At 60.3% G+C, this 26,637-nt stretch overlaps 1 protein-coding gene, 1 long non-coding RNA gene and 1 other non-coding gene across 3 annotated transcripts in view; 2 read left to right on the forward strand and 1 right to left on the reverse strand.

The window, feature by feature from the left end:
- Nucleotides 1-26,637, forward strand: part of SHANK2 (SH3 and multiple ankyrin repeat domains 2) — a 463,461-nt gene that overhangs the window by 390,446 nt on the left and 46,378 nt on the right. The window lies entirely within an intron of this gene.
- LOC115272800 lies at nucleotides 8,602-8,750 on the forward strand. The gene has a single exon (XR_003900465.1). It is a non-coding gene; the product is annotated as a U12 minor spliceosomal RNA (small nuclear RNA).
- Nucleotides 20,606-23,904, reverse strand: LOC115306403. Its single transcript, XR_003915322.1, has 4 exons — nucleotides 23,810-23,904; nucleotides 22,995-23,150; nucleotides 21,833-22,019; nucleotides 20,606-21,591 (listed from the first exon to the last, which is right to left on the reverse strand). It is a non-coding gene; the product is annotated as an uncharacterized LOC115306403 (long non-coding RNA).

The following is a 26,637-nucleotide window of genomic DNA, read 5'->3' on the forward strand; positions in this document are numbered from 1 at the left end:
TGTGCTAGAACCTTCTCCACCCCAGCCCAGAGCTCTGGTGTCCAGGACAGTGCCACCCTCACTCTCCTGACTGGCGGGGGTCGGATCCTGAGTGCCCTGGAGGCTTCTAGGCCCTGCTGGGTCACATCAGTGTCTATTTCTCAGACTGAAGGAAGAAGGGCCTTGGTGCAGTATGGGGACAGGGACAGGCGGGGGGACACTCACGGCTCACACTCGCCCCGGGGAAGGAAGGGGGGCGGTGGGGCTCGGGCCGAGGCGTCTGCGTGAGAGGCGCAGGCCCAGCATCCCTCGGGGCATCTTGGGACCATCGTTCGTTCGAGGGGCCGGCATTCATGGGGGTGCAGGGGCCCACGGGCTGTGTCCCCGGGGTGACTGGCAGGAGAGTGAGGGCTGCGGGGCCGTGGCTCACGGAGCTGTTGTCAGCACCTCAGAGCTTCGCAGCAGCCTGGGCGTCCCCGTGAATCACCGGGGAAACTGAGGCTCACGGAGCCTTGGCCCCTCATTCAGGCCACTGCTAAGGGCAGAGGTGGGCCTGGGAGTGTGGCTCCACGGCTCCCAGGCCACTGCTTCCTCCGCCGGCCACCGTCTTCCCAGGTGCGCAGGGCTCGGCCCTGGACTTGCCGGAAGTCCCCGCCCAGCACTTAGAGTAACCAAGGGCCCCAGGGGTGCCGAGGCGCAGACCGGCTCAGGCTCACGCCTCCTCGGGTGGTTTTCCGGGACCGCCCACGTGTGCTCTGCCACTCATCCGCCTGCACGAGCCAGGGGACCACGCTGGCTCTCAGCGGCTCAGCGCTCCGGCGACTCGGTCCGCAGTCACTGGGCGCCGACACAGGCCAGGGCATGCAGCAAAGCCTCGGGGACTTGCCAGGGACATGTCAGGGTGTCACCCGACCGTCCGCCACGCGCCCCAGGGCACACATCAGGGGATGCAGCGCAGCCCCAGAATCCCTGCCCTTCCTTGACCTCGACCCCCCCCCCCGCACGCGCACATCTGTTTGATCATAAACCGCGACACGTGCTCGCACGATAAAACTCAGCATCAGAAAGCCTCACGCGCCCCACGCAGGGGGACAGGTCTGCTTATGAGTCAGGGAAGGACACAGAGACCCTTCAGGCCCGGCCCCCCACAACCGTGAGCGGAGGAATGACGGCCAGAAGTCTGGTCACAGTGCAAATGTGTGAACACGGGCGGAGCCAGGGGCCAAGAGTCAAAGTCACAGCTTTGGGGAAGAGGTGGGCGTCAGGCTGGCCTGTTGTCCCGCCTCCAAATCCCCCCACTCCCCCTGTGTGCCCCGCAGTGGGGGAGCTAGGATTTGACGGCCTAGGACATGGCCCCCTGGCAGGATGTGCCCAACGCCTCCACCGAGGCATTCCCACGAGGCCGGGACAGCCTGGGACAGGGCCCCCACAGAAAAGCCCCAGACAAGACACGTGGGAGAGATTGGTCAGCCAAGGTAAACTGAGGCAGGATCTAGCGGGATTGGGCAGGGAGCCCTCATGAGCACCATGGGCTGCGGGTCATGGACAAGAGGGCCCCAGTTCTCCATCAGTGCCAGGCCAGGGGAGGGGGGCACAACTGCACATGGGCCCTGGCCCAAGACCAGCCGTGCCAGAGTTTGGAAATTCTGGCCAGGAGTAGAGGCACAAGGAGGCGGAGCTTTGAGCCCGGAAATACGGTTTTGAGGGCGGGGAGAGGGAGCCTGGCGGAGCGGGGTCTGACCCAGGCAGGACGCGGAGGCCGCAGCTCGAAAGGAGAGGCACAGGCATGTGATGGGGTGGGGGTGTCGCCAGCGAGCCCCCACTGTCCCCAGCCCCCTGGGGAAAGAGGCACTTTGCAGACGCCAAGACAGAATGCAGCCTGGTCTTTCTTGAACTGCCCTGTGGGGGGGGTGGGGGGGGTGGCAATACTCCGTTTCCTGTCCTGCCCCGAGGGGCAAGGGGGCTGCAGGGACCCAGGCACAGTCTTCCAGAACTTTGAAACTGGCGCCGGTCAGTGCTGGAGGGGCCGTTGAGAGGGTTTCTCATTCCTCCGTCCTGCTCACTCAGATAATCTTCCCGCCCTGAGCCACTTTGCCCCCACGCGGGGCAGCCTCTCCGGGGGTGACCGTGATACGGAGCGATGATGTCTTTTTTCCCAAAGGACCCGACTGAGGCATAAGCGACATACAATAAACCCCACGTGTAAACTGTACAGTATTACACATTCTGACGTATGACCAGGTTCAAGATCATGCCTCCATGGCCCCAAAGGCTTCCTGTGCTCCTGTGACCTCCCTCCCACTCTCCCCACCCCCGTTTCCTTGGCAACCATTTCTCTTCTTTCTGCTACTATAGTGTGCGTTTTCAGAGTTTCACATGAACAGAATTATACAGTCTAGGCTCTTTCTTGGTTTGGTTCCTTTCACTCAGTAATTGTTCTGCGATGCGCGACTACTGATCGGTCCTCTATTTCTGAGTGACGCTCCGTCGCCTGGACGGCCGCAGTTCCGTTAACCAGCCCACTGATGGGCATCCGACGGAATCTGCTTTGGGGTGCGGCACATTGTTTGCGTTCAGGTCTTTGTGTGGTCATATGTTTTTGTTTCTCTTGGATAAATAGTCGGAAGGGGAATGGCGGGGTCACATGGGAGATTAGCAAACTGCAATCGCGTCTTCCGAAGCGGCCGCACCGGGTCGCGCTCCCCCAGGGGTCCTCCCTGGTGCGCAGCGGCGGTGTCTCCTCGGGGTTTTAATTTGCGTTTCTCTTGTGACCCAGGACGCTGAGTATCTGTCCATGTGCGTATTGGCCACCAGCAGGTCTTCTTCCCCCAGGCCGGAACCAGAAAGTTGTGGGGAACACATGGGGCGGGGGAGGGGTCTCTTGTCTCCCCTCTCCGCGAACTCCCCGCCTCCCCGCCTCCACCTCCGGACAGCTCCAAGCAGGGGAACCACATTTGAGGTCCTGGCGGCCAATGAGCACGGAGCACTGGTTCCTGGCGTGTCTCCCAGGGCCCTGCAGCCGGTCAGCCAAGGGGGGCAGGGCAGCGCCCCCCCCAGTGCGCAGTGGGCCAGCTGCAATGGCCACCATGGCGGCCGCACAGTGAAGGCTCCCAGCAGGGCTGAGAGACAGCCAGGTGCAGGCTGGTCGGGGCCCCTTCCAGGGTAGAGCCCCCCCAGGGATCGTGGCGATGGAAGCTAGGCAGCCCCCTTCCTGGGGTCAGGGCCACTCGGGCCGGTGCTGGGGCCCAAGTTCTGCCATCAGGAATGGAGTGAGTTCTTGTTAAGTCCCCATCAAGAACAGGAGCACGGAGCCCCTCGCAAACCCCGTCCAGATCTAAAAGACGGAAGGGCTTCAAAGGGCCAGGGGCACCGCGGCTCAGCACAGCTACGCAGGGGATCCATTCTCGCGCAGGCCTTTTCAAGGCCGGTGACAGAAGTCCCCCTCGGCATTCAGGGGAGCCACAGGACACTGCCGTTTTTATAGGTCAGAAAACAGTCAGGCAGCGGCGGCTGTCAGGCCTGACCCAACACCCGACGTTTAGTTAGCAGGTAGCGAGCTGGTGACTGAACAGTCAGGGGTGGGTCCCCGGATGCAGGCTGTATGCAGGGGCCCCGGGGTGCGGGTGTCTACTCCTCCCCTCGTCCACTGGCCGAGGGGGGCCGGGCAGCGCCAGGAGCGCACTGCACCCTCGCGCTCCAGCAACGAGGGACCACCTGCCCTGGAGACCTGGCAGAAAAACCCAGGCAGGGTCCTGATTGGCCTGGCTTGGGTCACATGACCATCCTTAAACCAATCGCTGCAGCCTGGGAAATGGGAAGCTAAGACTGGCGGGTCTTCATCACGTGGGCGCAACCCCTTTCTAGAGAAGGCGTGTTCTCGTGGCTTGGGGCGGAGCCAGGGCTGGGTCACGTGGGGCCACATGACCAGAGAAGCCCTGTCCCTTGCGACAGTTCGGGAGGAGGCTGGCGGTGGGACCGAATGAGACGCTGCACAGACGGACACGGGGGTCTCACCTTCCCTCCTGGGGGTCTCTGCGCAGGTCAGCCCACCAGCTGCCCCAGGCATGGGAGGGGGGACCTGGCGAGCGCTGCCCCCAAACCCAGAGGAAGGGACCCCTTAGGGACAAGGAGCCATTGCCGGCAGTGGCTCAAGGTCAGGTGCCTGGCTGGGGTCGGGTACCGGGGGCCGCGTCCCCATGGGGAGGGGGGGGCTCTCTGGCGGGGTGGCCGCAGGAACAGGTGTCAGAGACGACACCTGGCAGGCACCTGGCCGCCCTTACCTCACTGCTTCCCCGCGGAAGGGGCCAGGCGGGGAGGAGGCGCCGGGAGGGTCACCCTCCAGACGGAGCAGTGGCCATGCTCTGCAGCGCGCTGGCCTTGGGGCGATTCACACGCTCTCTCTCCAGCCCGAGGTCCTCCCCATACCGAGAAGCTCCCCGACTCCACGGAACGCTGGATTCCCACCGCCCCCGAGAGCCCATTTAGTGTCGTCCTCAGAATGGCCGTTAGTGACTTCCTGAGTTATTAAGCTGAGGAGTTCCCTGCAAGGAGCTTTCGGGGACATAAGGGAGAGGGAAGGAGCGCCGTTCTCTGGGTCCCTTTCATGGCTCTGCCTTTTCCTGACTCCTCTCCTTAAGCTCGGGGCCAGGGGATTTTCAGAGGGAGCGGCTCCACCCTGGGGCTGGAGACAGCTTCTCCTCCGGGGAGCGCCCCCCTCCAGCCTCCTCCCTCCAGCCTCCCCGGATGCCAGGCTCTGGGTAAGTGGGGGGCAGGGGAGGGGGAGCAGCAGCTGTGGAAGAAGCTGATTTCTAGGTTGTCCTAGTGGGAGGCCTCCTCGGACCCTTAGCAGAAGCATGCCTGCCAGGATGGAAGTGATCCTCTGGGCACCTGCCCCTGGCCACGCAGCCCTTCCTGGAACCAGCTGCCTGGACGCAGCCCGCTAGTCTAGGCTCACTGCTCACTCTTTGGTGGCCTGTCACCGTGTTTTGGCATGAATAGTCTGGTGCGTTTGAAAATTCTTGGTGGGAGAACACCTCAGCATCTGGAACCTTCCTACCATCCCCACCGAGGGCACAGGGCTTGGCACGTGGCCCGCCGTCCTGTCGGCTCAGGCTGCCATAGCGCCACAGACTGCGGGGTTTCAGCAGCGAAGTCACTCGCTCAGAGTCCCGGAGGCTGGGAGGGCTGCTTTCCCCAAGGCTTCTCTCAGTGGCCTCTCCATTTCCTCTTCCTGTGAGGTCACCTGAGCCCGGGGCCCTCCCCCAAGTACAGTCACAGCCGAGGTGCTGCGGGTACTTCACCATGATGGCGTCAGTGGGGCAGGGTGGGGACACGCCGCCCAGCCCATGACAGCGGTCCAATAAAAGATGGCGCCGCAGACGCTTCTCGTCAGTTACAGCCAGGTGCCTTTGATGCCGGGTGGGAGGGCAGCACTCCTTCGCGGTGGTAGCGGTGCTCGGCAGCTTCCGAGAAAGTTCCAGAAGCATCCTGCCATCTGTGAAGGAAAATGGTGCATCGGGCAACCAAGGAACCAAGCGCCACCACGTGGCGTTTCTTTGATCATGTTCGGCAGAGCCTTCCTTCTTTCTGTCCAGGTAATTAATGAGGGACTTCAAAGGCTTCAAAAGCTTGAGGTTTTCGGTTCAAATCAATTATTCAGACTGATGCATCCAAAGGTCTCCGAACAGGAAATAGAGAAGAGGTTGCTGAGTAGTTATGATGAATTACTCGTCAGTGGCACGCGTGTGAGCTCAGAGCATCCGTGTGAGTTGGTGTCCTGCCAGGTGCGGGCTGTCCTCAATGCCCGGCGGGGAGGTGTGGGTGGCCAGTGAGACTGTCCTGGGAATACCAGCATTTCCAGGGTCCGTGACCTCCTGTGTCTTTGTCAGTTGTGATTACAGCCTTCAGAGTGAGTCCCGGGGTCTTGGCATTCAGGCTGTGGGGGCCGCTCTGCCCCCGGGGCACCTGATGCGTAGTCCCGGGACTGTTGGGGTCGGCGCCGTGAGACATGAGGTAGTGTGGATTAAAGGCAGGGAAGTTTGAGTTTGTCTCAGTAAACTGAGTAGGGCCCCCAAATGGACGATGGTGGAAATTTCAGGAAGGGCCATAGGGCTTATTGGGGTACTTCTCTTTACTTTTGCTTGTGTTTGAGATTTTCCATAAAAAAGAAGCTTAAAGAAACTTAAAATTTAACAAAAGAAGAAGAATGCCTACTTCTATTCATGACCATGATGGGGAAACAGGCCAGACTTGCCTTTCCACAGGAAATGACCAAAACCTAGACAAAGTGTATAAAACAAGGCATTGGGTGACAAATGACCGTGAAAGAGACAAACACACAAGGTCTGTGACCCCCCCCCCCACCCCGGCATCCCGCACTCAGTGTCCGGGAGCGAGAGCCTCAGCACCGGCCGGAAGGATACCCAGGTGGAGGAGGGGCGGAGAGCCCAGGGGCCCACGGCGGCCACTGCCTGCAGGACCAGAAGTCGCGGCACGGAGAGGGTCAGCAAAGCGCCGACCAGTGCACTCGTCGGCGACGAGCCAGAGAAAGCCCCGCCCAGAGGGTGAGGAAACGAGATGGGGAGCTTGTGCCTCTTCCTACCCGCCAACCTGGGGGAAAAACAAGCCTGTGTAATCCGTGCAGCACCAGGCAGGGGACCCAGGAGGGTCTGCTTTCGCCCTGGAGAGTGATCGGGCCTAAACTAACCAGGCCTCTGTTCTCACCTGACAAATCTTAAAACCAAGACCTGAAACCTCAGGCCCCTTCCAGGTCACTTAGCTGCACCCAAAACAAAGCTCAGGGACATTTGTAAGAATGCGGAAATATCCAACACCCCAGCAAAGTGAATCTGCAGTGTCTGGCGTCCGTCCAGAAATTCCCAGGGGTGCAAAAGAAGCAGAAGACACAACCCATAGGAGAAAAATCAATCAAAGCCGACTTGATGGACACAGGGATTGACACAGATGTTAGAATTAGCAAGTAAGGGTATTAAAGAATCATTATAACGATATTCTATAGGCTAATCACGACATGGAAACAACTTTTGAGTTCTCTGGACTATACACTTAAAAATTATTAAGATGGCAAATTTTATGTTGTGTGCATTTCCCCACAATTAAAAATTTTTTAATTTTAAAACTCATTGTAAACTTCCAGAGATGAGGGGCGCCCGGGTGGCTCAGTCGGTTGAGCGTCCAACTTCGGCTCAGGTCATGATTTCATGGTTCATGGGTTTAAGCCCCGCGTCAGGCTCTGTGCAGACCGCTAGCTCAGAGCCTGGAGTCTGCTTCCGATTCTGTGTCTCTTTCTCTCTCTGCCCCTCCTCTGTTCACACTCTGTCTCTCTGTCTCTCAAAAATAAATAAATGTAAAAAAAAAATTTTTAATAAAAAATAAACTTCCCGAGATGAAAACTACAGTGTCTGAAATGAAAACGACAGAACATAGGATTAATGGCAGATCAGACACTGCAGAAGGAGAGGACAGTAAGCTAGAAGAAGTAACGCTGGAAACTACCCCAAGGGTGACACAGAGAGAGAAGGGAGTTGTCGTTTTTTAAAAAATAAAAACAATGGAGTATCAGTGACCCAGGGGTCCACTTCACACAAGTTCCTGGAGTGGAGGTGATCATGTAGAGAGAAAGACAGAAAAAATATTTAAATAGTGATGAAAATGGTTCCAAACTGCAAACAAACTACAAAGTCAAGACACCCCGGGGAGAAAAGTACCCCAACAAACATCGTTTTCCAATCGCTCAAAACCAGTGATAAAGATAAAAAGTCTTTGAAAAGGCACCAGCGGGGGGAGAGATGCCTTCCACACAAAGAACAAAGACGAGAATGACGGCAGGTGCAGCGTGAGAAGCAGTGCAAGTGAGAAGCCACAGAGACACGTCTTCCAAGTACAATCGGGGAGGGAAACAGAGCTGCGTCAAAAGCAAAGATAAAATAAAGACTTCTTCAAAACGCAGAAGCTGAAAGACTTCGTCACCAGCGGGATGCATTTTAAGAAATGTCGAAGGACTTCCTTCAGGTACAAGGAGAATGACACCAGACAGAAATCCTCAGAGCAAGGAAGGCACCAGAAGCGGCAACTGCAAGACTGTGTAAAGAAACTTCCTTACTATTTAAATTCCTTTAAAAGTCTTTGGCTTAAAAAACATTTTTTTAATAAATAAAAGTCGTTGGCTTTAAACCAAAATACTAACAATGTGGTCTGGGGGTTATGACGTAGGGAAAGGTAATATGCATGCTAATTACAGCAGATTAGGAGGAAAGGGATGGACATATCCCACTGTAAGGTTCTACGCTCTTGGTGCAGGATAGACTGTCACTTGATCGAAAGTTAAGGATGTATACGAAAATCGCTAGGGCAACTGCTAAAGTAACAAAACAAAAAAAATTATAGCTAATAAGGTGACGGAGGAGATAAAATGGAATCATAAAAATATTCAGCCCCAAAGAAGGTAGCAAAAGAGGGAAAGAATGGGAGACAAAATACATATAGGGCAAATGAAAAAAAGCAGGAGTGTGGAAAGGCTGTACCCAAAGAAAAGAAAGCCAGAAGAAAACTGCAGCGGGCACATGAGGATCAGAGTGGATTTCAGAATGAAGGATGTTAACAATGTCTTCAACTTACGAGTAAGAAAAATAATGGTTCAGGGCGACACCTAAATCCTCACTGCTGTTGGGAGACGATGTTTTGAGCAGGTAAAGGTCACCCCTAAGGTGACCTGCCACTTTGCAGGATACCTGGGAGTCACAGTCACCCTGTGCCCCCTTAAATTACTGAAAGAATAGACAGGTGTGCATGTGAAAAACAAGTTTGGGAAGGTGCTTGTTTCCTATAAGTAAGTTCACGAACCGTGAAGGGTTTGGGGACTGCAGTTGGCAATTCCCATACCCCCACCCCCCCACCCCCCAAAAAAAGAATGTTAACAGTTTAATGATGTAATTTTGTCATGGTAAGAGTCCATTGTCTAGAAGGACATAAGAACTATAAACATGCACGCATCGAATAACAGATTCTCAAAATACATAAAGCAAAAAGTGGTAGCCCTGTAAGGAGAAATAGATCCATAATTATAATGAGCCATTTCAACATCCCCCTTTCAATAGCCAACAGAGCAAGTGCACAGAAAATCAGTCCGGATACAGGAAGTGTGAACAACATTAGCAACCAGTTTGGCCTAATTGACGTTTATAGAACTTTATGCTTTCTTTTCAAAAGCACTTGGAACACTCCTTGAGATAAACCATATTCTGGGCCATAAAATAAGTGTCAATAAACTCAATGTATTCAAGTCACACAAATTTGTTCCCTAGTAGAATTGGATTAGGAACCAATAAGAAAAAGATCTCAGGAAAATCCCTCCTAACACTTGTAAACTGAATAACACTGCTCTAAATAATTCATGGGTCAAAGTAAAAATCAAATGGGAAATTAAGTAGTATTTGAGCTGAATGAACATGAAAACACAACCCACCAACATTTGCGGGGCACCACAAAAGTAGTCCTTAAGGGAAATGTATAGTGCTGAATGCCTCGATTAGAAAAGAAAGTGCTCAAATCAATGACCTCAGCTTCCCCTCTGAGGAGCTAGAAGAAAAAGAGCAAATTAAACCCAACATAAGCAGAAAAAGGGAAGTAGTGAAGATCACAGCAATCGATGAAATAGAAAATAGAAAAATAACGGGAAATCAGGACACCTAAAGCCAGTTCTTTGAAAACAGCAGTAAAATTGATAAACTTTTAGCCAAGGCTTATCCAGGAATAAAAGAGGGGGGAGGGGGCAGGTACAACCCCCCACAGCGGGAATGAGAGCCGGGACATCGCCACCGCCCTCTCTCCATCAGACTGCCTTTGTGCTCGGTGCTCTGTCAACAACCACTTGTTCACGTGTGCCCGCGGGTCTGACTCTGAGCTCTCTTCTGTCCCCTCGTCCACTGTCTTGATTACGTGTCTTCCTAACAAGCCTTGATTACAGCTCAGGGCACGATCCCGCGGTTGTAGGATCAAGCCCTGCGTCAGGCTCCACACGGAGCATTGAGCCTGCTCAAGAGCCTCTTGTCTCCGGGCCCCTGGGGGGCTCAGTCAGTTAAGCGTCTGACTCTTGGTTCAGTTCAGGTCATGATCTCATGGTTTGTCAGTTCGAGCCCTGCATCAGGCTCGAACTGACAGCCCAGAGACAGCTTGACCGCTTGGGATCCTCTCTCTCCCCCTCTCTCTCTCTGCCCTTCCCCTGCTCATGCTCTCTAAAGAAAGAAATAAATAAACTTTAAAATAAATTAAAGATTCTCTCTCTGTCCCTCTGCCCCTTTCACAAGTGGCTCGCTCTCAAATAAATAAATAAATAAATAAATAAATAAAATGTTTAAAACATACATTTTGGCCCTTCAAGACAGCTTGCAGTTCCATATGGATTCAGCGTCAGCTGGTCATTTCCTATGAACAGCCTGCTGGGGTCACACTCAGCCCGCAGACCACACGGGAGAGCGTGGACAGCTCAGCACCGCCGTCGCGCAGGTCTGCCGCCAAGTCTCGGGGACTCGCTCCGCTGCGCCGGCCCGTTCACGGCTCTCAGCGGTGTTTTCATGGTTCTCGTGTACGGGTCTTGCCAGTCTTTGGCCAAATGTATCCCTAATTATTTCATGTTTTTTTGACGATATCGTACAGGTATTTAGATTTCCCTGGGATGGTCCGCTGCGGTCACACAGAACTGCAAGGGCGGAGGGCAGTGGTCCCCACGAGGAGGCTGTGTGTACAGTCCGCTTGGCCGGCAGCCCCGGGGCGGCGGTGGCCCGAGGACGGCCGTTCTGTCTCAAAGGCTCTTTCTTTCCCACGTCTGTCTGTTTGGGCAGAGGTGGGGTGGGCAAAGGTGCTCGCTTACATTTGGGGAGAGGTTGTGTCGGCACATCTTTTCTGGAGGAAACTCCTCATTTCCTACTAGGGCCCTAATCCCGGGACCCTTTGCCCCCGCCTCTCCACTCCGGGGACTGTCCCTACAGTTCCGCTGGCCGAGGTGAAGCTCGTGGAAACCACCCACCGACCCCAGGGGTGTGCGGTGGAGCCACTGCACAGGCGAGGTGGCTCTGGCGTCCCGCTAGGGGACATGGCCAAGTAGGTGGCTTTAAGTGAAAAGAGCCACAAGCAGAGCGGCGGGTCGAATGCATGACTCTCGGTGTAAGAGAAAGAGGTGCCGTGTGCGGGAGCTTTACTTTGTGCTCACTGTTTTGTGAACTTAAACCTGATTTAAGGGCCTGGGTGGTTCAGTCGGCTAAGTGTCCAGCTCTCCATCTCAGCTCAGGTCACGATCTCACAGTGGTAAGTTTGAGTCCCAGGTCAGGCTCAGTGCTCACCGCGCAGAGCCTGCCCGGGGTTCTCTCTCCCGTTCTCTCCCTGCCCTTCCCCTGCTTGTTCTCTCTGTCTCTTTCTCTCTCAAAATAAGTGGATAAACTTTAAAAAAACCTGATTTAGAGATGCCTGGGGGGCTCCGTTGGTTTGAGCGTCTGACTTCGGCTCAGGTCAGGATCTCATGGTCCGTGGGTTCAAGCCCCGCGTCGGGCTCTGTGCTGACAGCTCGGAGCCTGGAGCCTGCCTCAGATTCGGTGTCTCTCTCACTGCCCCTCCTCTGCCTGTGCCCTATCTCGCTCTGTCTCTCAAAAATAAATGTTTAAAAATTAAAGACTGATTTAAAAGGTAAAACCCTTTAAATTTGAGGAGAACACACGAGGGGTGTGCCTGTTTTGTCTGCACCGGGATGGACAGGCGCGCTGTGGAGGCCAAGTTCAGTGGGGAGTCGTGCGTCACGTCAGCTTCCTCCATCAAACCCGGGCTCCTTGTTGACCTCGCGTCTCCCTGTCCACCTCCCGCTCGGGACAGCGGTGGATGAGCCGTGCCCGCCGGGCTCGGCTGCCCCATGCCCAGCACGGAGCCCGTCTCTCAGCAGATCTGCAGGGCCTCCAGGGTCAGAGCCATGGCCCTGGGCTACCTTCTCTCTGGAATGTTCTCACGGCCCCACCTCCCATCCCTTGAGGGGGCACTAATAGGCCCACCTGTTACACATGAGGGACCCAAGGCACAGGGAGGGTAAGTCGTGTGGTTGAGGCTGCCCGGCTGAGGGCCGCAGGGCCGGCTTTGGAGCCCAGGTGGTCCAGCTCAAGCCTGAGCCCCGAATGCCTGCCCGGCCAGCATCTCTGTGGCTGTGACAGGCCCCTGCCGTGCGGGCTGGGCTCCTGTCCCCTCCCCAGCGAGCCTGGCGCTGGCTCACGGGGGGAGCCGGGCGCACCTGCCTGGTGACAGCTGGGCCCCCGTGGTGAGTGCCGGAGACAGTGGACCCGGGGCCCCTCCTGCACTCGCTGTGCTCCACATGGCATTTCTTTGCTTAAAAGATGGATGATCTGACTTTCTGGTGGCATTTAAGGTATTTACCAAGACTGTCATTCTGAAGAGGGAATGTTCAAACAGCATCAGTGACTCGGCCCCGGGCTCGGCCCCCCGGAGCCACTGGGGTCGCAGCGCCTGGCAGCCCCTGCTTCTCTCTCGGGGCGATGAGAGTGGGGGTCTCGGGGACGTGACCATGAAAACGGGCTCCTGGCCGCCAGCGCGCCCTCGCCCTCCGCGCTCCTGGCCTCTCTGTATGCCCCTCAAGGTCAGGCCTCACAGCCAGGGCTGCCACCTGGACCCGGGCTCCTTCGCCTCTGCTCCGCCATGAGACGGACGTACTTCCAGAAGCATCCGCGTGGAGCCCCACCGCCGTCAGCCTCTCCTTCCAGGCTTAGCAGCGGGGAGCTTCGGGTGGGCGGGCCTGGACTTAACCCTTACCCGGAGACTCACTATATGGCGGTTCATTTGTTTGCTTTCTGTCTGTAAGTCATGCAAGCCTGAGGCCAGCCGACTGCTGTGTCCCGGCCCCGGGGACAGACCTGCCTGCAGGACGCACTCGGAAAACGGGGAGTGAGGACTAAAGCCTTTGGTGTGATGCCTGGTCACGTAATGAGCCCTTGAAACGTGGAAAGTGCTAGGTCCTCACGAGTCAGAGCAGCGGGGCCAGGATGCTGATGGTCGTGGCTGTGTAAAAATGCGATCAGTGTCCACAGCATGTCTGTAACGGCTTTATTCGTCATTGCCCAGGCACTGCGGTACATCCATTCGGTTCGGAGTTCTCTGCCTGGAAGGGGAGAGGAGCCAGCAAGTCACAAAAAGACCCACGCACGGAGGAACCCATAAATGCATAGCGCTTCGTGCAAGAAGCCAATCCAAATGAGCTCGGGTTCCAACTCGATGACGTTCCCGGAAGGGCAGAACCGTGGGGGCAGTGCAGAGGTCTGCTGTGGTCCTGGCAGGGGTGGCGGGGGGCGGGTGAACAGGTGGAGCGGGCAGGGTTTAGGGCAGTGGAACTGCCGTGGCTGCGGTGGCGCTGGCCGTGGCAGGACCCATAGAGAGTACACGAGGCGTGTGCCCTGATAGAAACCGCGGACTTGAGTTCATAACATCCTCGGGATTGGCTCCCGGATTGCGGCAAACGTAAGACCCCCGCCGGTGCAGGGTGCGGGTCCCGGAGGGAAGGGGCGCGAGGGAATCAGCTCTTCTGCCTGTAAACCTAAAAGTGCCCCGAACGAGGAAGTCTTCATTAGAATCGAGTCTGGCCGCACACACCCCCCGAGGCCTTACAGCGAGAGCGGGAGTCTCGGGGAGCCCGACACCCAGAGCAGACGCTGCTCCGGAACCTTCTGCAGATCCGCACAGCAGTGCCCAGAATGCGTTGCTGACCTCGGAGCCTGCGTGGGGAGGATTCCCTCGGACACCGCTGGGGACGTGGTCCCGGGAGGAATGGCCGGTGCCCCGGAGGTGGCTGGCAGGTCAGGGAGGTGGGCGTCTCATCAGGAGGCCTTCACGGGGGACGTGCACGTGCCACTTCCTCGCCCTCGTGCGCCTGCGGCCAGTGGCCACCCCCTCGGGCCACCCGGGCTGTCGCGGGCCGTCCTTCACTTTACTCAGGCGTGACTTCCCGACCACGCCCCGGCTTGCTGCCCCTCGGCCCGAGGCTCCACACTGCGGCCCTGGCTGGCCCGGAATGGGAGGGGGGCCCATTCTAAACGCCACGAGCCACCTCCACACCCTCTATCGCCCAGCGCCTGGGCGTAGATGAGCCCCCCGTGTAGACGACGGCAGCACCCAGGACCCCGAATCACCCCACGGAAGCGAGCCGCTGTCTCTCAGGACCTTGCCCGGATGAGGAAGAGCTTCCCGACAGACTGAGTTCGTGAGGGGCCTTGGTTCTGGAGGCGGCTGAACGAATGTGGGGCTCTGTCACACAGCCGACCCTGAACCCCAGAACCCACCCGGTCACCCGAAAGCCAAGGTCACCCCGCCCGCCTCCCCAGAGAGGGCACCTGGTCCAAGATCGCAGAGGCGTCTGTAACGGGCCTGGGGCGTCTGGGGTCCAGCCCCAGCTCCCCGCCCTCCCCGCACCCCACGTGGCCGTGACCTCCCCCCCAGGGAGTCAGGGGAGGGGTCTGGGCAGCCAGCTGGGACGGGTCACGGATTGTTGGGGACTGTCAAGGGCTGCGTTGGGTCCCCAGAATTCACCTACTGGAGTTTGACCCCCAGCACCTCAGGACATGATGTGAGGCTGTCTGGAGGTGGGGCCTGTGAGCAGGTGATTAAGGTAGAGTGAGGTCACCAGGGGGCCCCGATCCCGTGTGCCGGATCCTTGCAAGAAGAGGGGATCAGGACACGGACACGCACGGAGGGATGACTCGTGAGGACACAGGGAGAGGAGAGGCGTCCATACATGAGGAGAGAGGCCTCGGGGGGCCCCGCCCTGCCCCCGCCCAGACCTCGGGCTCCGGCCTCCAGGACAGGGGACAGTGCGTGTCTGTGGTGCGAGCCCCGTCCCTGGGGCTGTTACGCGGCCCGAGCAAACTCACAGAGAGTCCAAGGCGAGGTCAGATGGACCCCGGATCACCGCCTGCACTGACACCCTCACGGGTCAGAGAGCCCCGGTCTCCCCGCTGGGCTGGGCTGGCCCCGTGCATACTAACTACATCATGGGCAGTGCCCCTCCTCTGGGCAGTCCTCCAGGAGAGGACCTTTGGCCACAGATACCGTTACCACCCGGGATGAGCCCTGGAGGCGGTCCAAGGTGACCCAGTGTCTCCCCCCAGGGGGGACCGGCAGCGAGCGCCTTCCAGGATGAGAGCCTGGGGGCCGGTGCCGCAGAAATGAGGCATCTCATCCCCCTTGAGAGTTGATCGTTTGCTTTAGGGATTAATTTTTCAGTTGTTGGCTTTGAGTTAAAGCACTCAGTAAATTGCTCGTTGTGATGTGGGACATGCATGAGCTAAATGGAGCTATAAACCTCCCAAGCTTGGTGTTAGAGCCTTAGCCTCCGCCCACACTCCCTCCAGGAGGGGCCCACGTGCTCTCGGCTGGGCCACCGGCCCATCCGTGATGCCTTCTCGGGGCGGACCTCCTGCAGCCTGGCCCGGGCGGGAGATGCCCCAGCAGGTCCTACCGGGCCCCCTCCTCCCTGGCACGGCCAGCTCACTGCCCCCTCGTCTGCACGTCTTTCCCAGCCAGAGAGGCCGTGTCCTGGAAAGTCCCTCGAGACCCCCTCACCGTCCCCCGTCTCTGCCCTTCCCCGCCGCCACACACACATCCTGGGCATGTTATCCTTCACAACCAAAGTCAAGGCCGCCTCCCGGAGGACCCCCCACAGCCTCCCTGTCATCGGGCTGCAGGCGGCTAACTGAGCTCAGGGAGAGCGTGGACCCCGGCCGGAAGAAGCCCACGCACCCTCGGTTCCCCTCCCATCTCTTGAGCTGGGAAGGTGCACGGCACAGGTGTGTGAGTGTGGGGTCCCTCGGGGTCGCCCCCCAGCCTCCAGGCAGCACGGCCTCGGGGGCCCCAGGCCAGCGTTCCGATGCGTTCACGCTCCGAGCAGGAGAATTCAGAGCTCAGCCACGCCCCAGGGGTCAGGCGGGGAGCGAAGAGCAGTGTCCCGGTGGCCCCCGTGCCCCTGTGGCTCGTGGGCGACGCAGGAAGGAAGGGTCCGCGTCTCCGCGGTGATGCACGGGTCCACTTTATCGCACGGCATGAACCCGCTGGCGCGGCGCAGAGGGTGTAAGGAACCAGTAACGCATGTGGGACCCACGCAACGGGGCCAGAACGGTGGTCTTTGGTCCCCAAATGACAAAGGTGGGGGGAATGACATTGTGGAGACCTGATTACTGTCATATCACTGGGCGTTTTGGGCAAAAATCCGGTACAATATCTGGTGGACGATGAGTCTTTGAGAATTGTGTCCACAAATTTAAAATTGGAGGCCAAGCCTCTCCACCCTGCCCGCGGCCCTCGGGGGGGCGGGGGGGGCTGAGGGTGACCGTGTGAGGGGGTGCGAGCCGGACTCCACGCAGGTGGGAGTGGGTCCGGGCACTTGAGAACATCAATAAAGGCAGAGGCAGACGGCTCGGGAGGCAGGGCTTCGCATTCCCCCCCCCCGCCGCAAGGACACCTGCGCTGGCATGAGTCAGAAGCGCCAATCGGCCGGGTCCCGGTCCCTGGCGGGGCCCCCAGGAAATGAGACATTTGGAGACACTGTGGATGTCCTTGGAGGCCGGGGTCTGGGAGGGTGGGGGCGGGAAGGGGAGCTGGCTCTTGGGGCCTCTCCTCTGTCTAGCCCAGCCCCGTGGGACCCTCCCGGACCGCATCACCCTTCCCGGGCTCCCACGGCACAGATTGGTGTCCATGCACACGTCCTCATGGGACTGAGTGACTGATCACTCTCTCCTTCACTGTCCACAGATGTCCCCGGGTGCCCCCACCCTGCCAGCTCCTGACTGTGGCGTCCCTGACCGTTAGGGGTGGGTCCCGGGGACCCAGGTGCCAGGACTCCGTCTGTAACCCTCCGGGGCTCTGGCCAGTGTCCCGGGCGCCCAGGGGACACAGCGCAGGAGGAGATGAGCTCCACAGTGCCTGCTGGGCTTGGGGGCCCCCTAGGGCCCCGGGCTTCTTCCTGGGTCTCCCAGGGCCACCAGGTCCCTGCCGCACCAGCGAGGCCTCCTGAATGCTCAGCACAGAGATCCCGCTGCTGTCCCGGGGTCCCTCCCAGTGAGGGACGGCGGGGGCAGCCAGCCCACCCCCCGCCCTGCAGCCTCTCCTTAGGGTTCCTCTGGGAACACATTAGCCCTTCCTGGAACCCCCACCCCATGCCATTTTGACCAAGGAGGGTCTCCCCTCACGTGGGAGGAAGGGCAGAACAGGTGGCTCTGCGTAGTGGCTCATGGCCCCACGGGCTGGAGGGACGGGGGCAGGGGGGGAGGCCTTAGCCTTTGGCAGATGCTGCGTTTCCGGTCACTGGTGTCCCTTCCTCCATGCCTTGCCAGGGCCCTTTCGCTGAAGACAGCCAGCATTTTGCTCTCATAGTTGCCTGTCATGTGACCCTCCTCTCTGGCGGGTGACGGCACAAACACCGCTGGGGACACACCCTTTGCTGTGTCCCTAGTTGCGGTCTGATGGACCTGTGTCCCGGGGTCTGAGTGGGCAGACTGCCGGTGGTCTCACGAATCTAATCTGCAGGCGCCCTTGGGAGGTGGCGGGGGGGGGCCGGGGGGGATCGGGGCTCCTGCATCTGCAGACCCGCCCCTGCTGGGTGCCTTCCTGGGCCATCAGGTCCCCAGTTCTGGGCTGCGCCCATGAAGGGGATGCAGGGCTTGGAGTGAGAAGCCCAATAAAGTAGCAGTAAGGAGTGTGGCTGTGGTGTCCCCTGCCCCACCGTTGTGCCGAGGCCCCAGACCAAGCCGTTTGTCTGACTGTGCGGGGCACTTTGAGGACTCGCTCGTCCAAAGTCTGTGCCAAGAATTTCCATCACCCAGATGGTGGCCCCAGACCCCTGCCAGGCAGGTGTGAGTGCAGGCACATCCGGGCAGGTCTCGGGGTGCGGATGCACCGCCCGCCGTGTGCCTAACACAGACACTTCTTCTCCCACAGCCCGGAGGCCGGCAGTCCAAAATCCAGGCTTGGGCAGGGCTGTGCTCCCCGCCTCCCCCAGCTTCTGGGGCTCCGGGTGCCTCTGGGCTGGTGGCCCTGTGCCCCCGGCCCTGCCTCCATCTTCACACAGCTCCTCCCCTGGGTGTGAGTTCAGATCTCCCTTGCTTTATGAGAGACACGCTTAGGGCTTTTCCTGATGACCCCAGCTTCACTGAATGCCGGCTGCAGAGACCCCGTTTGCAAATAAGGTCACCTTCACAGATTCCAGGAGTTAGATGTGTTAGAATATGGACACATCCTTTTAGGGGAGCATCCTTCACCCCACAGTGACCCCTGACTCCCCTGCAGACCATGCCCCAAGCCCTGGACGACCTGCGTGAGCCCCGGTGCCCTCCCTCAGGGACGGGGACAGATGTGCAAACTGGCGTTGCAAAGAGTGGGCGTCTGAGCCAGGACCCAAGTACGGCCTCCTGGCGCCCCACCCCCAGCCCCGCCGCGTGCGGTCGTGAGGGCGGGCTCAGCGGGAAGCGAGGGCGAGGAAGTGGGCAGAAGGCAGGGGCAGGACACAGGACGGACCGTCCTGGAAGCAGAGACCCCCTCACAGCCCTGGAATGGGGGGGTGTCCCAGGAGGGAGGCTTGGCAGCCGACCGCTAGACCTGGCCGTGTGTCCCTCTCTGTGTCCAAGGTTTTTATAGGAAGGTCGTCACTTCATGTGAAAATCCAGAGCAGTGATTTCAGACAGGAAGCCCAAGTGGTGCTGGGTGCCCCCTGCCCTCTGCTGGAGGGAGGGTCGCCCCGGAGGACGGGGGTCCCGGAACGCCTGACTGGGGACGGCACACGTGCATCAGAGGTGCCCGCTGCCAGGCCCCCGAGGATGCTCCCACCTGCCGGGCTACAGGGGGGACCCTGAGCTGACAATGATCTCATCTTCACTCTGATGCCATGGAGCTCGGACCTGGGTTTCCGGGCCCTTGACCGCAGCTTCTGAGCTATTTGCATTCGACCGTGTTCTTCCACGGGGACCCAGGAAACCAGCTCCCCAGAACAAACAGCCAGACCTTCAAGTCAGTTCTGCAGACAGCACCGTCCTGACGCCGCAGCCCTCCTGGCTTGCACACGGCCGCCGCTGGCTGTGCCCCCGTGTGGCACAGCCAGCAAGCTCTCCGGGGTCTCTTTCTACAAGGGCGCCGATCCCATCAGGCGGGGACCGCACCCCCGTGGCCTCACCTGCCCCCCGCCGCCTCCCAAAAGCCCAGCCCCGAGTACCGTCAGAATTTGGGGGGCGGGGGTCACAAACATTGCGCATAACAAATGGCAGCCATTGCCGGCTGGCACAGGAGGGTCCGCACGTGAGAAGCCCACCCGTGGGGGCCCCTTCTATCCTCACGCAGCCCAAGCAGGGCGCTGGGATTGCCCCATTTTACAGATGAGGACACAGGCATGGGAGTGTATCATGGCCCCAGGCCTCTCTGCTGGACATGGAGAGCAGGGGTGTGAACATGGGGACACCCCGCCTGGAAGAGGTGCAGAGGGGTGGGTGACGAGGCCTGGTCCCCTGACAGGCTTGTTTCTTGCCCTTCTAGGGAGCTGTCCGGCCAGACACAGACTGATTTGCTAATCATCTCCTGCTGACACCAAATTGGGCACATCCCTTTCCCAAACAGGGTGTCTTCTGAACTGACAGTCAGCTGGCACCCCGCTGGGACAGTCGTGGGTTCTGGTCACCCACCCAGCACGGGCCGCCCTGCCCGCCGGCCCCCCATGGCCCCCAGGCCCGTCCACCAGCCTGGTTCCAGTTGCTGGAATGGATCGGCCAGCCATCCTGGGGAAATCCTGAGGAAACCCCATCAGCGACTCGGCCCCCCTGGACGCTGGCGGGGCGGGAGGGTCAGGAGCCCCGTGGGACGGAGGCCCCGGAGGCAGGGCTGGGTGCGGTCTGCGTCAGTTTCCCCGAGCTGCCGGCTCTAACCCGTGGCCCCCCGCTGGGCAGCGTCAGACTGGAACGGAAGTTTCTTCTCTCTCCGGCTCTGGAGCCAGACCCCTCTGAGAGGAAGGCGCCCGCAGGGCCGAGCCCCCACCACAGGCTCTGCGGGAGGACCCGGCCTCCTCCCTGTGCGTCTTCCCTGTGCCTTCAGGGACACCTGCCGGTGAATGGGGCCCTCAGGTCGTGAGGGCTCGATCTGCAAAGACCCTGTTTCCAGATCAGGTCACGTTCGCAGGCCCCGGGGGTTAGGACGCAGGCAGACCTTTTCACACACCACGTTCAACTCCCTGCCTCCGTCTCTCCCCTCCGAAAAAGCATGCAGTCGGTGCTCAGAATCACCCAGTAAGCTGCCGTGACACCCGGCACTCCGTGGCCCTTGCGCAGAGGGGCCCGATGGATCCTGGGCGGTAAATCCTTCCTAGGCGCCGTCAGCAGGGTGCTCCAGCTGCCACGGCGGGATGGGCCCGGAAGGCGGGAGGCTGAGGGACACGGGCAGGACAGACACGCGAGGGCCGGCCCCGAGGCCCTCGGGGTGGGGGGGGGGGTGACCAAGAACCTCTGCCGTGTCTGCCCCTCCTCCTGCCGCCGATCACGAGGCCGCAGCTCCCGGCCGTGGGCGCACACGTGACGCCGCGGAGAGCGCCTCTCCAGGATCCCACACGCCGCAGCCCTGTCGCGGGGGCGCTCCGGCCGCCATCGCCCTGCTCTCCCCGACCCCACGGAGGAGAGAGGGGTGCTCGGTCTGGAAGCGGCCCGCTGGGAACCGTGCCCTGTTGCACCCAGCACGGCACTTCCCCGAGGGCCCCACCCGCTGTGGGAGCCAACTCACGTCCCCTGTCCCCCCGAATTTGTATGTTTTAGTCCTAACCCCTCGGGACCTCTGAACGTGACCTTGGTTGGAATTAGGGTCTCCGCAGAGGGGAGCAGTGAAGACAGGTCATCCCGGAGCAGGCAGGGCCTGGGTCCAGGGACCGGCGTTCCTGTAAAGCAGGGCGCTTGGACCCCCAAGGGCAGGCAGTGAAACACCCTGTGAACATGGAGACAGAGAGGGGGAGGGGCTCCCAGAAGGAGCTGGCCCCATCCCGAGCCTGGCACGGAGGCCCCACATGCCATCCAGGAGGGGCCTGGGTGGGCGGCTCTGCTCCGCTGAGCGCCCTGGGCCCAGCCTCTCGGGACAAAGGCTCAGGGAGCAGCCGAGCACCCAGGGGCGGGGTGGGGAGGATGGAGGGGCGTTGGAGGGTGCACGTGCCCCTGTGTGCAGGTGGCCCCTGACCCCCACGCCCCCGCTGTCACGGCCCCTGCTCTCCTCATGCTGGGCTAGGACTGGGTGGCTGAGTGAGGGTTGGGTTTCACACAGTCCAATTTTTGGACACAGTCTTGGGGGTCCCTGAGGCCTCTGTCTACCTGTAAATGCACAGTCCAGCCGGGCAGGTGACTGACCCAAGTGCCCGTGCAAAGGCTCCTAGATGCACCCACCCCCTCCTTGCCGCCAAGGGCCCCCTGGGGACGGAGGCAAACCAGCCACGTGCCTGGTGCACAGCTGGCAGCAGCAGGAGCGTGCGTGTCCCGGGGCCGCTGCCGCAGAGCACACAGGCCGGGGGGGCTCAGCACAACACCGATCGATCCTCTCGTGGTTCTGGAAGCCGCAAATCCAAACGCAGTATCACTGGGCTGAAATCGGGGTGTGAGCAGGGCCGCACCCCCTCCGGGGCCCCAAGCTGAGCTCCTGGCTGCAGGCCGCGTCCCTCTGGTCCCTGACCCCGCCTTCAGGTGGCCCCCCGCTCCGTGCGTTCTCTCTGCTGCTCCGCACTAGGGCACCTGTCTGGGGACGCCAGGCCCACCCTGAATCCAGAGTCGTCTCATCCCGGGATCCTTACTTTAGTTACATCTGCAAACACTATCCTTCCAAATACGGTCATGTTCACAGGTATGTAGGCTTAGGGCACAGACATGGATTGTGGGGGACACGAAGCCCTCCTTGGTCCATCAGGCCTAACTTCTGGTTGTCGTTGGGAGACCAGTGGAGGGAGGGGCTCAGGGGACACGCGGGGCGTGCTCTGCAGCCTGTCGGGTGGGAGAGACTCGGGCTAAGAAGCTGGCGCCGCTTTCGGCCCCCGGCCCCCCCCGCCTGCTGAGGCATCCTAGCCCCTCTCCTCCCGGGCCCCCCTCACCCACTCTGTCGTCTCTGTGCCCTGGAGCCCTCCCCGCGGCCCCGCAGCTGCCCACAGCCCTCACGGCTCCCTCCCTCCGCTTCCGGCTTCCCCACCACGAGCTCACCAGTGCCCCCTCCCCCGGCCCTCTGCATGCGCGTCCCCTGTGCCAAGCTGCAAGCAGGACCCCCCCGGCCAGCAGGCACCCATTCGGCAAACATGTTCAGTGAGATGTGCCCGGTCCAACTGTGCCAGCCACATGCTGGGGGCCACAGAGAAGAGGACGGTGCCCGCCCAGGGCCCTGGGGGAAGAAGTGTGGAGAGTGGTTGGGCCTGCCGAGAAGGTAGTTTTTTCTCTTGGCTGAGGGGAGGGGCGAGGACCCAGCCTTCCCAAAGAGCTGGGGTCTGTTAGCGATTGATCCTTCTGACTTCACGTGAGGGCTGTGGGCATAAGGATGCAAGAGAGCAGCACCCATGGGCCTAGGAACGTAAAACCTCGGAGTCGGACAGTACTTTCCCAAGTTCATCAATTAGGAAGTAAAGATAACTAAAGGAAACCCCAGCTTTGAAATAAGTGGGAGGTTATTTGATCTTTAAGAAATCTGGAGGTCGGTAGTTGGAGGCATTAAGTCCACAGGTAAAGCACATGAGAACTCCACTTCCCTTGGCCATCACCTCACTGGCACAAGAGGGCTGCCGGAGTCCCAGCTGTCGGCATCCACATTCCAGGCAGGGAGGCCAAAGGAAGTGACAGATTGGCACTATATTAGAAAAGCCAAACTTTCCTGGAAATTCCCAGCCGATCTGCACCTGTGTCTCAGTGGCTGGAACTATACTATGCATCTCCCTGCAATTTCAAGAGAAGCCAGGAAATTATTCATTTTAGAACCTGAGGGTGTTGCTGCCCTAACCGGGCATCAGGATTGCAGTGGGATGGGAGAACAGGAGGGCAGCTGCCGGCCAGGGTCCTGCTGTCCCTGCCACTCCAGGCCCCTGGGGGACAGACATCTTCAAACTGGAAGCTGGAACCCCAGGGCTTGGGAGCCTGCAGAGAAGGAGCAGAGAAGAAAATGAGCAGACCTGCTGCCCCTCCCCCGCCTCACTGGGAACACCTCCTCTAGCCGGGCTGCGCCCCTCCCCCACCTCACTGGGAGCACCTCCTCTAGCCGGGCTGCGCCCCCTCCCCCACCTCACTGGGAACACCTCCTCTAGCTGGGCTGTAGCCCCTCCCCCCGCCTCACTGGGAGCACCTCCTCTAGCTGGGCTGCGCCCCTCCCCCACCTCACTGGGAGCACCTCCTCTAGCCGGGCTGCGCCCCTCCCCCACCTCACTGGGAGCACCTCCTCTAGCCGGGGTGCAGCGGGGAGCCCGCCACTCGCCATTCTCAGGCACTCCGGAAATGCATTTGCCTCCTGGGGGGGAGAACGCTCTCTTCTGTGTTCTGCCCCCACAGTTCCCTGGCACAAGAAGTCAGAGCCAAACTGGGGGTGCCTGACTCCCATGGCCACCCAGCGCCAGGCAGCTGGTCCCTGAGCCCTCCAGACACAGGCCCCGGGGCTGGGGCGGAATTCTCTGCCCTCGGGCTCCCAGGAGGTGCCTGTCCTGGGGCCACACAGCAGCAGGTCCCCCCGACCCCCCCCCACACCCCCCACCCGCTGCAGAGCCGGCCTCCAGCCCGCAGAGCCAGCCCACACACTGACGCACCTCCGGGTTTATTTTAGACCAAGCCTCATGCTCAGCGCAGTCCAACAGACTTGAACTTTAACAAAAAAAGAAGCATGACATGCCCAGCCGCACCCTGTCATTTACAGCTGGGCCAGCCCCCCAGCTTCCGGCCACGTGGGGACATCTGCAGGGAGCCGGCCAAGGCAGGGGGTGGGGGGACTCCTGGGCTGCTGTCCTCCAGTGGACGTGGCAGGGATCCAGCCCAGGGGACCGACCGTGGGAGGGCAAGTGTGGTGACATCCGCGAGCCGGGACCTGGGGGTGCCCCGGAGAGAATGTGTGTGCATGTGCGCACAGAGTGGGGCCCAGGGCCCACCCAGCCCACCTCCGTTGTGTGGGGCCACGCCCCTGTCCCTGGGTCCCCAGCCAGTATCCACGCCCTCCCCTGGCTTTCAGGGGGCCTGAGGTTCCCCGCTTCTCTGTAGGCTCCCAAGGGCTGGGCCCTGCTCCCTGTGGGCCGGCCACTCTGCTGAGAGCTGGCCCAAGCTCTCGGCATTGGCCCTCCTCATGCTGAACTGCGTGCCCCTCAAAGTCTGGGTGCTTACGTTATATGATGCTTGACCCTAACAGACGTCGGATAGACCAGTGAATAAAAGATTGGGTGGACGGACAGACAGACAGATGGGCAGACAGGCAGATGGATGAGAGTTGGGGTCGATGGACAGGCGGGGAGTTGGGAGGGACAGGTAGATGGATGGATAATGGGTCGGGTGGGTAGATGGACGGGTCAGCCAGTGGCGGACGGCCGGGTGGACAGAAGGACGGATGCACTGACCGACTGATAATGGGCGGGTGGGAGGGAGGAAGCATATTTGTAAGAACCTCGCTGGCGGGGGCATCGCCCTGTGTGTCTGCCTTCCGGCGGGAGGCCGAGCTTCCCTGCAGCGTCAGCCCTGCGCTGTCCGGCGTGGGTGGCAGGAGGGCTGTTCGGGGCAGGTGCGAATCTGCGTGCCACCCTGCTTCCCACACATGGGCTGGGCGCCCCTTTGGGCAGGTGTGAGCCTGGCAGCCCGGCCCCCGTGTGCTCAGGGTGGCTCGGGGCCCAGCCCCCATCCCGCTGGACTCAGTCTGAGCTCTAGGGAGCTGCTCCCTGCTCAGCTGCGTGTTACTGTAACTTACACGGTGGGGGGGGCGGGGGGCCGAACACACTAGAGCAGTTGTCATGAAGTCAGCCCCCCTCCCCCACCCCAGCAGCCCCAGGACACGGTCCTTCTCTCATCTGGCTGGCTCTGGAGCAAGAACCTGAGCCCTAGAGCCACACGCTGGGCTGGTCCTGCCCCAGGGGTCAGTGACAGCACCTGCCTCCCATGCACCGTGGCCTCCGCGAGCCGCCGCCCCTCCTGATACAGCACCCGGCACACGCTGGCTCTTCCTCCACCTTCCCAGAGCGGGGGCGGTGGAGCCACCTGCCCTGGGACCCCCGTGGGAACCCTTGCCGGGCAGCAGTCCTCACCCACAAAGGGGAGCGAGGCACTGACCCGGGCCACACATGGACGAGCCTCGAAAAGGTGATGTGGAAGGAAAGGCATCAGACACAGGGATCACGTGCCGTGTGACTTCATTACCCGGAACAGGCAGATCCAGAGACAGGAAGTAGACGGGTGGGCGCCAGGGCTGGGGGCGGGAGGGGGGACAGGGAGTGGCAGCCGGTGAGTGTAGGTTTCCCTTGGGGCAACAAGAATGTTCTGGAGGTGGTGGTTGCACAGCACTGAGAAGTGTTAAATGCCACTGACTGTGCATTTGAAAAGGCACAATATAATTTCATTATATGAATTTGTCAAAAGTACACAGAGGCCTCAAAACCAGCTCGTGGGAGCAGCCGTGGGGCAGTGGGGAGGTGCCAGCAGAGCCGAGGCAGAGGAGGCCCAGAGAGGGGGCGGGCAGCGTGGGACCGGACCCGGCGAGGAGCGGGATGGGAGGGTCACAGACTCAGGAGGTCTGTGTCTCCCGCTCAGTCTGGCCGCAGTGGGGAAGACGGGCCACGGGAGAACGTGACTGCTTCCCTCGTGGTCTTCCCCAGGTGGCACTTCCCGTCCGTGCCATCTGCACGCCGATGTGACCCTGCAGGCTGCCCTCCCGGCCACGCCGGCTCCCGTCGGGCCACGTGCCGGTGGGGAGGGGCGTGTGGGTCGGCACCGCCGCTGCACTGGGGGGTCCGGGCCTGGCTTTGGGGACAGCAGCCGAGAGCAGGTGGCGGGGGCTGTGACGCGGTGGCCAGCGGCTGCTGCTCTCTCTGAGGGCCTGGAGCGCTCCTCCCACCGCCTGATGGCGGCCAGATCCGGAGGTGTTGAAAGTGCATGTTTTATTTAAAAAAAAAAAAAAACAACAACAACCACCCAAGAAAGAGCTTGCTCATTCTGATTGCAGCTTGTTTTTCTTGTTTGTCTTTCTCTGTGAAGACTGGCCAGGGACACACCAGGAGAGCCTGCTGGTGCCGCGACCTTCACGGGCCCTCCGAGTGCCCTCTGCAGGGGGCCTGGCCGTGGCAGGTGCACCGTCCGCTGCCTGCGCAGGGCCTGGCATTCCTTGTGTGCTGCTGGGCTTGCAGGGCATGTGCCTAACGCCCTGTGGCGGGTCGTGGCGCCTCCAAGTGCTGGACGGCACTCGAAACGGCTGCCAGCCAGCACTTCCAACACCAGGGGGACGGTGCCAGAACCAGGTCTGATGGGCTGAGCTGTGTCCCCAAGCATGATGTAGGAGGCCTGACCCCCAGCACCTCAAAATGTGACCGTATTTGGAGATGGGGTCTTTCAGCAGGTGGTTAAGGTGACATGAAGTCACTCGGGGGGACCCTGATCCCGTGTGACC

The sequence above is a fragment of the Suricata suricatta genome, chromosome 11, assembly GCF_006229205.1.
Source record: "Suricata suricatta isolate VVHF042 chromosome 11, meerkat_22Aug2017_6uvM2_HiC, whole genome shotgun sequence".
NCBI classification, from domain to species: Eukaryota; Metazoa; Chordata; class Mammalia; order Carnivora; family Herpestidae; genus Suricata; species Suricata suricatta.